Source organism: Megascapheus bottae, chromosome 1, assembly GCF_031878675.1.
Source record: "Megascapheus bottae isolate mThoBot1 chromosome 1, mThoBot2.hap1, whole genome shotgun sequence".
Lineage (NCBI taxonomy): Eukaryota > Metazoa > Chordata > Mammalia > Rodentia > Geomyidae > Megascapheus > Megascapheus bottae.
The window spans coordinates 7031268-7042500 of record NC_143509.1 but is presented as its reverse complement, the minus strand read 5'-3'; the positions used below and the strand labels follow the sequence as shown (position 1 = coordinate 7042500).

The following is an 11233-nucleotide window of genomic DNA, read 5'->3' as shown; positions in this document are numbered from 1 at the left end:
AGCCAACAACGGAACTTTTAATAAGGAAGTATTCCTGTGTGTTTGTCTCTGTCTATGTGTCTGTCTGTGTGTATGTCTGTGTGTCTATCTGTCTGTGTGCCTGCATGTACATGTGCCAGGCACGGGTCTTGAACTGTGGGTCTGTGCACTGTCCCTGAACTTCTGAGCCATACCAAGTGAACTACAGCTCACATGTGGCTATTTGGTAATAATGAAGAATGAGAATCTCATGGATTTCCCTGCCTGAGCTGGCTTCACACCCTGATACTTCAATTGCAGCCTCTTAGTAGCTCGAATGCCTGCTGTGAGCCACTGTCATCCAACTTCCCTCATCTAGTTTTGCACATGCACACTGGCTTCAGTGTGCACAGAATGGTTTTCTATGTATACCAACTGGAAAAGGGGGTTTTGCTGTGGTATTTCCATACAGGTATATATTGAGTTTTGATCACACTAAACCCCTCTGTAGCTCTTTCTTTGGTCCATAATCTCTGCCCTTGATTTCAACAGGGTTTGGTGGATTTTATCTTCATCTTCACACATATTCTCTATTACTCAATCCCACCCTTCCTTCCCTGTCCCTCAGGCTTGTCCCCATAAACATTTATATTCATGATAGATAGATAGATAGATAGATAGATAGATAGATAGATAGATAGATAGATAGATAGAGCATTGAGCATATGAACCAAGTTCACCCAGTTTATTATTGTATGATCCCTTAATTCTGCTGATTTCCACATAATATGTTCCTGCTCCAGAGCATAAACACATATGTTGTGTATTGTATGTATGTGTGTGTGTTTGTGTGTGTGTGTGTGTGCCAGTCTTGGGACTTAAACTCAGTATCCCTGAGACTTGTTAGTCAAGGCTACCATTAAAGCCATAGCTCCAACACTTCCATCGTTTTGGTGCTTCAAATTGGAGTTGAGAGTCTCACAGACTTTCATGCCTAGGCTGGCATTGAACCATGAACCTCAGACCTCAGCCTCCTGAGCAGCTAGGATGACAGGCATAAACCAAAGGGCATTTCCTTAATGTATTCTGTATTTGTGATATGATGTTGCTGTCTCAGTTGTTCTATGTGGCTGGTATTCTTTTTTTCAATTGGTCATATTTTAGAAGGAATTCTCTGGCAGGAGGCATCCACAGCCATGTAGACCAGCCATGCTGTATTCCATCCACACAGGTAACAGATGTGTTGTGTTGAGAGCAGCTCAGTCCAGGAACGCTGCCTGGACTCCAGGCGATGTTGCTGAACTCCATGTACTGAAATCTTCCCCACGAATGCTCCCAACCTGAGATAGATGCTCGCTCCATGGCCTGCAGACATGGTAGGACGACTCCCCGGTGTTGGCCTTTGATGTCTCTTCATATTCACCCAACTCCACAAGAAGTAACACAATTATACCTTCAAGTTGAAAGCGTTTTCTGAGTGTGTAGGTGAGGGGAAGAGATGGGCAGATGAATGGACTATCCTAATACTCAATGTACAAACCTGAACCTAGAACTGGGTAAACTGAGGGATGGGCGGGGCTGGGAGTCACAGACCATGATGGGATGACAATATACTCACAAGTCCTATGTTGAATTGAAAGCCCTGACTACAACTACTTACAACTAACTTCAAATACAACCATGTGAGCATTCACTGATCTTTTGCTTTCTAACCCCAAGGAGAACAGCCAAGACTATGACAGCAAAAAACCACACAAGGGAATCACCATTCCTCCTCCTTGGCCTCTCAGATGACCCTCAACTCCAGCCTCTGCTCTTTGGGATCTTCCTGTCCATGTACCTGATCACCGTGCTCAGAAATCTGCTCACCAACCTGGCTGTCACCTCTGACCCCCACCTCCACACGCCCATGTACTTCTTCCTCTCCAACCTGTCCTTTGTAGACATCTGCTTCACATCCACCACAGTCCCCAAGATGCTGGTGTACATCCAGACCCAGAGGAAAGACATTCCTACCCAGAGTGCCTCACTCAAGTGTATTTCTTCATGATTTTTGTTGGAATGGATAATTTCCTATTGACCGTGATGGCTTATGACCGCTTTGTGGCCATCTGTCACCCACTGAACTACCCACTTATCATGAACCCTCACTTCTGTGGCCTCCAGGTCCTCATGTGTTGGCTTCTCATTTTCTGCATCTCACTAATCCATGTTGTACTGATGAGGAAATTAACCTTCTCCCTGAGAACCACCATCCCCCATTTCTTCTGTGAACTAGCTCAGGTTCTCCAGGTGGCCAACTCTGACACTCTCATCAATGACATTTCTATGTATGTGGCTATTGTGCTGTTCTGTGTGTTTCCTGCCTTAGGAATCTTCTTCTCTTACCATCAGATCCTATCCTCTTTAATGAAGCTGTCCAACATGGCTAGCAAGCACAAAGCCTTCTCCACCTGTGGCTCTCACCCCTGCGTGGTCTCCTTGTTCTACGGGACAGGACTTGTGGTGTACCTCAGCTCTGCGGTGTCCTCCTCTGCCCACAGAAGCAAGGTGGCCTCGGTGATGTACACAGTGGCCACTCCCATGCTGAACCCATTCATCTACAGCCTGAGGAACCAGGACGTGATGGGGGCCCTGGAGAGACTGCCAGGCAGAGTGGTCTACTGTCTTGATGGATTGTGAAGCACAGAACAAAGTAACCCATTGGAAGTGGGAAGACAAATTGGTTGAATATCAGATCAGTGATACTTTTCCTCCATTATAGGATTCAGTGCATATGTATATATAGACTCTTCCATCTACAAAAGACATACTTATTCATGAGTACCACCAAAGTCACTATGGCTTTGTCTGTAAATTTTTGGACATCTGTCTTTCAAGGAAATTTACTTGCTATCCATCAGAAGAACAACTTCTCTTTTCAGTGTGGATTTTTCTTAATATTCCCATTTGGGTTCCTGTGGCATAATTTTCCTGGACATTTCCAATTGAACATAGAAAGCACTTATCACAATCCAAGTTTACACAGTATCCCTGTAAGTTCTCCTCTTCTATATTAATTATTCCTCCTCAAACACAAAACTACTTCTTCTTCTCCTCCTTCTCATCCTCCTCCTCTTCCGCCTCCTCCTCGAAGAATCCAAATAAAATCCCAACATTTTCAGAACCCAAGTTATGGCCTTACATGTGAAATTTTGTTTTAAGATTGAGGACAAAGCTCAAAAAATTGAATCACTCCAAAACTAATCTCCAAAGTAACAAACATCCCATTAATAAATGGGCCAAAGACTTAAAGAGAGTCTTCTCTGAACAAGAAACAAAAATGGCCTATAGACACATGAAGAAATGCTCAACATCTCTGGTCATAAAAGAAATGCAAATCAAAACAACTCTAAGATTCCAACTCACTCCAGTTAGAATGGCCAGGATCCAAAATCGAATAACAACAGATGGTGGAGAAGATGTGGCCAGGAGGGATCACTACTACACCTTTGGTGGGAGTGCAAACTCGTTCAACCACTATGGAATACAGTATGGCAATGCCTCAATAGGCTAAACATAGAACTCCCCTATGACCCAGCAATTCCACTACTTGGCATTTACCCAACCGTCCAGAAACTAGGGCATACTAAATAAACTAGCACAACAATGTTCATTGCAGCATTATTCACCATAGCAAAAATATGGAACCAACCTAGATGTCCCTCAGTTGATGAGGGGATCAACAAGTTGTGGTATTTGTACACAGTGGAATTCTATGCTACTGTCAGAAAAAACGACATCTCCGCATTTGTTAGGAAATGGAAAGTCTTAGAAAAAATCATATTAAGTGAAGTAAGCCAGACTCAAAGGAACACAGGCTCAATGGTTTCCCTCATTTGTCATAATCAGTAGAAACCTTGTGCTCTACTAGCAGAGATCTGCAATATAGCAAAACCTTGATACATAAGGCCATATAGTATGAAGCTAATTGAAAGGAGCTCTAGGATATTGAAACAAAAGCCATATAATGAATGATTGTTGTCCTTAATGTACTATGTTATCTCATCTCTTTTGCTGCCCTTGAATATCTCATATTGTTATAGTATCTCACTTTGCTGTCTGATGTATTGGATTTGTTTGTATTTGGTTATTTAAAATTGGATAGGGAAGGGGGGAAAACCAAGACGGGGGGGATGGGTGGGTAATGGGGACCAAGACATGTGAAAGGGTGTCAATATATGTGAATTAATGCACCTTCTATCTGGCAAATATCATGTTACCCTTTTATTAATTACAATAAAAATATTAAAAAAAGATTGAGGTCAATTCTTTTTTTCTTTACTAATTTCTCTTTCCCACTCAGATATGAATGTGTTTCCATGAAAGTTATACTAAGTGACATCCTCAGACAACAGTATGAGTCTGAGGATGCCTGTTTCTTCTCATACTCACCAGAATTGTTGTAGATTTTCTTCACGATTGACATAATACAGAATCACAGTGTTTTATTGATTTGCATATCCTATGTAGTGAAAAGTTGGAATATTTATCTGTGGATTTCTTTATGGCCATTTTTACCTCTCTTAAAGATTGTCTTGGCTGGGACCAGTGGTTCACATCTATAATCCTAGCTACTCAGGAGCTTGAAATTTGAGGATCACAATGGAAATCCAGCTAGAAATCCAGAAATCGTGCTGTGACACAAAGGGTAGAGCAGTAGCCTTGAGCTGAACAGCTCAAGAACAGCAACCAGGCCCAGAGATCAAGCCCCATTACAAAACCAAAAAAAAACATGACTAAATTAATAAATCAACATTATTTTATCCATCTTTTTTGCTCATTGTGAAGTCAACTTACTTGTGGCTTTCCTTCTATCTCCTGGGACTGGGGCTCTTTAAGTAAATACCCCACACACTTCTCTCATTCTCATCAGCCTTTCCTGTGCTCTGAATGAAGATTTGATTTATGAAATCCCTTTTGTCATTTTTTCCTCATATTTAATGAAATACTACAGAACTTTCCAGAAAGTACTACTCTTGGCTATATCTACAGTTACATTCTATGTGGTTTCCTGTTGTAATTTCAGCTTCAGGTCTAACAGGCTGAGATGTGAGGATTGCGCCTCCAAGCCTGGTTGGGCAGGAAAGTCTGTGACACTCTTATTTCTACGCATAAAACTGCTGGAAGTAAACTGGGCAACCTGTGCTCACACCTGAATCCTAGGTACTCCGGAGCCAGACATCTGATGATCACAGATCAAACCCAGCCTGGATATGAAAATCCATCAGAATCTTACCTCCAATTAACCACCAGAAAACTGAAAGTGCTGCTGTGTTTCGAACAGATAACACCCAGGCCTAGAATTCAATGCCCACAACAGAGAGAGAGAGAGAGAGAGAGAGAGAGAGAGAGAGAGAGAGAGAGAGAGAGAGAGAGAGAGAGAGAGAGAGAGAGAGAGACAGGGAGAGACAGACACAGAGACAGAGAGACAGAGAGACAGAGACAGACAGGAGATCTCTCTCTAGTAAGGAAACAGCAAACAATGTACTGAATGGAGAAACCTGGACGGTTCTAAGATCTAGATTACAGTGGAGCCTGCATTCGCCCTGTCACTCAGCACTGTGTCCCAGCAGAGCAATCCATCAAGAGAAAGAAAAAGTGCATCCAAATTGATAAAACAAATCCCAGAATGTCACTATGCATACAAGATGTGACCTCTACTAAAGCAACTCCAAAAATCAATTCTGGTGCCAGTGGCTCAAGCCTGAACCCCCAGATACTCCACAGGCTGAGATCTGAGGATGGAAGCTCACAGTAGTCCTGAGTAGGAAGTCCTCCAGGACCTTATTTCCACTTACATAAGAATAAGACAGAAGTGGAGTTGTGGCACAAGTGATAGAGCACCAACCTTGAGCACAAAAGGTTAGGGAGAATCCTTCAACCCAGAACTCCAGGCCTAGAACCAACACACACACACACACACACACACACACACACACACACACACACACACACACACACTATCCATTTTTCAATAGGATCAAGAGGTGATCATATATTCCTGCTTTTATTTAGGGGGTTTCATTTCTTTCGTGTGTGTGTGTGTGTGTGTGTGTGTGTGTGTGTGTGTGTGTGTCTGTGTCTGTGTCTGTGTTGCTCTTGGAGCTTGAACTCAGAACCTGGGCATTGTCCATGACTCTTTTTGCTCAAGGATTCTGCTCTTCTGCTTGAGCCACAGCTCCTTTCTGCCTTTTTAGTGGTCATTGAAGAGAAGACTCTACAGACTTTTCTGCCCAACTAGCTTCTAACTCTAAATCCTCACATGTCAGCCTCCTAAGTATTTCAAATTACAGGCCTGAGCCAGCAGCACCTAGCTGAGATTGTTTTCTTTTTCCTTTTTCTCTTTCTTTAGTTTTCTTTTTTTTGGTCCATTCTTGGACTTGAACTCTGAGCCTGGGTGCTGTTCCTGAGATCTTCAGCTCACCACGACCACCCTACTCCTTGATGCATAGACCCACATCTGGATTTCTGGTGGTTAATTGGAGGTAAGAGTCTCACAGACTTTAGTGCCTGGGCTAGTTTTGAACCAAAATCCTCAAATCTTAGCCTCCTGAGTAGCTAGGATGACAGGAGTAAGCCACCATGCCCGGCGGTGTTTTCTAAGCTGACTTCATAGAAATCCAGCAATTGGGCCAAGGGGAGCAGTAACAGAAGGTAAGGAAGTTGGGGCTGATATGAGAGAAATGAAGATCAGAAAATACAAATGTCCTGTTAACCAGGGAAGATACATTCATTAAATAATAATAATTAAATGATCATGCATTTATTTAATCCACTGAACAGGGCACTGAGCTATTCTCATAATATTCTGAATGGATATTAAGGGTAACATATATGAGGTAACAAATATAATTTTATAGGTTGCTGAGTGTCTCAGTGTGCTGCTGTCCAAATAAAACGTGGGATTTTTTTATTTTTTATTGTAATTAGTAAAAGGGTTACATGATATTTGCCAAATAGAAGGTGCATTAATTCACATACATTGATACCCTTTCACAAAAACGTGGGATTTTTGTCTATAGTTTCAAAGCAAAAGAAACTTTAACGAAAAAAAATTAAAAATTTTTTCCTATAGAGATCAAGTGATCTATTACATGTCCAAAGATTCTTCAAGGCAGAAGCCAAATAGACATGGCTCCAGAGATTAAGCCCCTGTTGAAATAAATAGATCCTTTAAAGATTCCTTTATTTAATTAAAACAAAAGGAAAAAAACAAAAATAATATGTTCCCCATGGTATAAATTAATTCCTCTCACCCTGTAAGAGTCCACAATAATGCAAGAAATTAACCTAAAAAATTATCCATAATGTCATCTTCAGTTAAACACATGGGAACAAAATGGTTTGGAGACAGGAAAGACATTTCATTCCATAAAGACAATTATTTCATGAAAGGCAATTCATTTCATTAGGACATCTTAGTACATTCATCGATTGAGGTGCAAGAAACTGCACAAGCTTCTGACTCCCTTCTCTGAATCCAGTCTCCATGAAAACCCCAGTCGACAAACTTCTAAGGAGGAGTTGGGGAGATAAGAAATCTTCAGTGATAACCAAAATACAGAATCATGGTAGCCTGGTAAAGACAGGGGAGATGTAAATTTACGACCAGCGAGGGAAAACAAGACAAAAAGAAAATGGGGTGAGTAGCAGGCAATCCTCTGGAATAGTGAGGATGGGAAGGGCTAGAAGAAACTCACATGTGAAGGTGAGGTCCCAGAACTCTAAGGCACTTGGAGTTCAGGCTTTGTGAACTCTGATTTCCTTCACTTCTGTCACTTGCTGCAACCTAAAGTGCCTTTCTCATGAAGTTCCTTTGTGGAAGGTCTCTTGCTTTTTTTCACTCTTTCCCAATAATCAGCATTATCTGTCACCTTTGCTACATCGATTATGTATTTATTAATGCCCCGCTAAAGCTCCATTGTGCACCAAGTAATATCTTTTGGGTTCCAGGTCAGGGACTTGTGTGTCTGTGTGTCTGTGCATCTCTGTGTCTGTGTGTGTATGTCTGGGTGTGTGTCTGTGTCTGTCTGTCTGTGTGTATGTGTGTGTCTCTAGGCCTGGCCCTTCAACTCTAACACTGGCACTCTTCCTCAGCTCCTTTTGCTGTAGGCTACCACTCTGTCAGAGACCAAGGAGTTAAATGGAACAAAACAAAGACCCTCTAGCCTTGAGCAAATCGCATCTGGTTGAGTCATCTGCACAAAATACTTCTCGGAATAACCGCAGGTGGTTGCTTGGGTTAGCACAACGGCCAAAAGAACAGCCTGACCCACCCCTAACCTTGAGACTTCTCCTTCTTGTTATCACAAAAACTCTCCATCCCCCCCCCCTCTATACTCCCTTCCTTACACTCAGGGTATATAAACCCTGCTTTACTTTTAATAAATGAGACCTTGACGCGACTCAGATTGTCTCTGTCTTTCTTTATGCGCCTGGTCTCCTTCCTCTCTTTCCCCCATTGGTTTTCTTCTTTCAGGAGGTGCCTCTTCGAGCCGCATGAATAGCTGAACCCGCGGGTCGGGAGAAGTGGCGCCCAACGTGGGGCTCGAAGCACGGTGACCTACCGGACGGCGTGGAGAACAGGGGACCCCGATTATATTAAGGTAGAGACGCCCACACCGCATCGCTCGTGCACCGTGGGAGAGTCTTGAGGTAAGTTCTGCCGTCCCATCAACCATGGGCAAAGCGTTATCAAAAGAGGTTTTATTTATAAAAGAAATGAAAGGATCACTTAGGGAGAGAGGAATAAGAGTTAAAAAGAAAGATTTGGTAAAATTCTTTTGTTTTGTTGAAAGAAAAATATGTCACTAAAACCTTATAAAAATATTTATCCTATTATTCCTAAGACTTCTCCTAATAATGGCAGGCTCAACCCCCCCTCTGAGGTGGAGCTAGAGGAGGAGGCAGCGCATTATGAGGAAGAAAGATATGGCCCTTTTTCTCTTCCCCAAGTTTCTGCAGCTACACAGACTCCAGAGATAAGGGCCCTTCACTGGCCCACCCCTCCCCCCTATCCAGACACCTCTCTCCTGTCAGCCCCACCACAGGAAATGTTGAGATCATTTTCTGTTCCTCCGGAGGTGCAAGGTCTCCTTAAATCCAAAGACTCTCTCTTGAAACAAGTGACAGAATTAAAAAACGTGCTTCATTTAAAAAGAGAGTTAAGGGACCTCACTTTGCAAATTCATGATTTACAAATGGATCTTGTTGGGGAAGCCGTGACTACCCCCCATGCCTCGGGTAACAAGCCCGCTAAAACACCCTCGGCCTCAAAGAGCCGCAATAGTAGACTCAGATCCGGGGCGCAACTGTTTCCCTCTCCTTCCCCGTAATTACTGGCTCTAACACTCAACCTCGGGAACAAGAGGGGGAGGGAGGAGAAGTGGGAGAGGAGGAGGTGGACACCACCAGAAGGCAGGAGGAGGGACAAAACCTAGATTCCTCTGCCTCCGAGGAGGAAGGGGGTGATCAGGAGGAGGCAAGGAGAGATTCTCAAATTACATATAGGAGATTGACGTTTAAACAAATTAAAGAACTACATTCGGCTGTTAAGAATTATGGAATTAATGCCCCTTTTACTTTAACAGTACTGGAGGGCCTCGGGGGTGAGGGACATTTATTGCCTCTTGAGTGGCACAAGATTGTACAGTCTGTTTTAACCAGGAGTCAATATCTAACCTGGAAAGCTGAATTTATAGATAAGGCAGAAAATCAAGCTATTACCAATAAAAAACATACACAAATGGCTTCATGGTCTTCTGATAAAATTTCAGGGAGGGGCAAATTTGCCTCGGAGGAAAAACAACAAAAACTCCCTGCAGGAATATTAACCCAGACTGCTCAGGCTGCCCTGGCCGCCTGGAGAGCCGTGCCTGCTGCAAGAGCGGTTACTACCTCTCTTTCCAGGGTAGTACAAGGCAATAATGAACCATATTCTCAATTCGTTGCCAGACTGTTAGAAGCAGCTGAAAGAATATTAGGTGAGGTAGATACAGATGATATTATAGTTAGACAGTTGGCCATAGAAAATGCTAATGCAGCCTGTAAAGCTGCTTTAAGAGGCAAAACAAAGACCCTAGATTTAAATGGTATGATTAAAATTTGCAATGATGTGGATTCCTTTGAACATAAAATGTCTAAATCTATTAATTTGGCCATTGGAGCCATACTCCAAAACCAGACTCCACCTTCAGGAAAACTAGGACAAATACCTAGCCCTAAAAACTGTTTTAAATGTGGACAAATTGGACATTTTGCTAGAGAATGCCCTGGAACTATTAAACAACCCAATGTTCCTGGGACGATTCCCTTCCCCCTTCCCCCTGGCCTTTGTCCTAAATGCAGAAGAGGCCGTCACTGGGCTAAAGAGTGCCGGTCCAAGACCGATATAAATGGCCAGCCTTTATCTGTGGTCTCGGGAAACGGGCTTCGGGCCCCAGTAGGGGGCCCTACCTACCCACCACGACAACCAATGACCCCTCCCGCCCAAAATCTGCCTCTAATGCAAACATCGCTGACTCAGACTTGTTCCGAGCCACTGCAGGCAGCGCAGGACTGGACCTCTGTTCCTCCACCACCAGAATTATAACTCCAGAGGAAGGAACAGTTGTTATAAACTCTGGAAGGTTCGGGCCTCCCCCGCCAGGAATGTTTTTTCTTATTATAGGCCGAGCTTCAAGCTCACTGCAAGGACTCTCCTTTAACATGGTTTATCTGAATAAAAAAAAGATCTGAAAGGAATTCTCTTAAATGTTTGCTCAAAAGGGAAAATAATCATGGAATGTTCATGTAAGTCGTAAAAGGTTTGAGTATGTCGCCAATGGTATGAGTATGTCTTGAGTAAAGTTGGTATGCAGTTAAACTGCAGTAATGTAAATAGAGTCAGAATTGATACACTGATGTGAGGGGTTGCTATACTTGGATGTATATTTTCTAATTGTGTGGGTTTTCTTGGGTGCAGAACTGGGAGGGAATGCTGTATGCCCCTCCAAACCAAAGAATGCTGTCTGCCCAGCATTCTGCCCAGGTCTGATAGCAATTATTAGCCCCCCCCACCACCAGGCCATATGTTATCTCTGGTATCAGAGGCAGCCCCAGGAGTCATTTAAAGGAAAACTTGGGAAAGCTAAACTAGCTGACAGTGCTAACCATAATTCAGTCCAGTCCTTCCAGGCCTTACAGGTTGATCTAGGGACATGTTCATCATCTGGTTTCTAACATCCTGGCTCTC

At 43.0% G+C, this 11233-nt stretch overlaps 1 pseudogene; it reads left to right on the top strand.

Moving 5' to 3' along the window:
* Positions 1–1693: 1693 nt before the first annotated feature.
* Positions 1694–2640, top strand: LOC150068215 (olfactory receptor 7D4-like; annotated as a pseudogene).
* The last annotated feature ends 8593 nt before the right edge of the window (positions 2641–11233 follow it).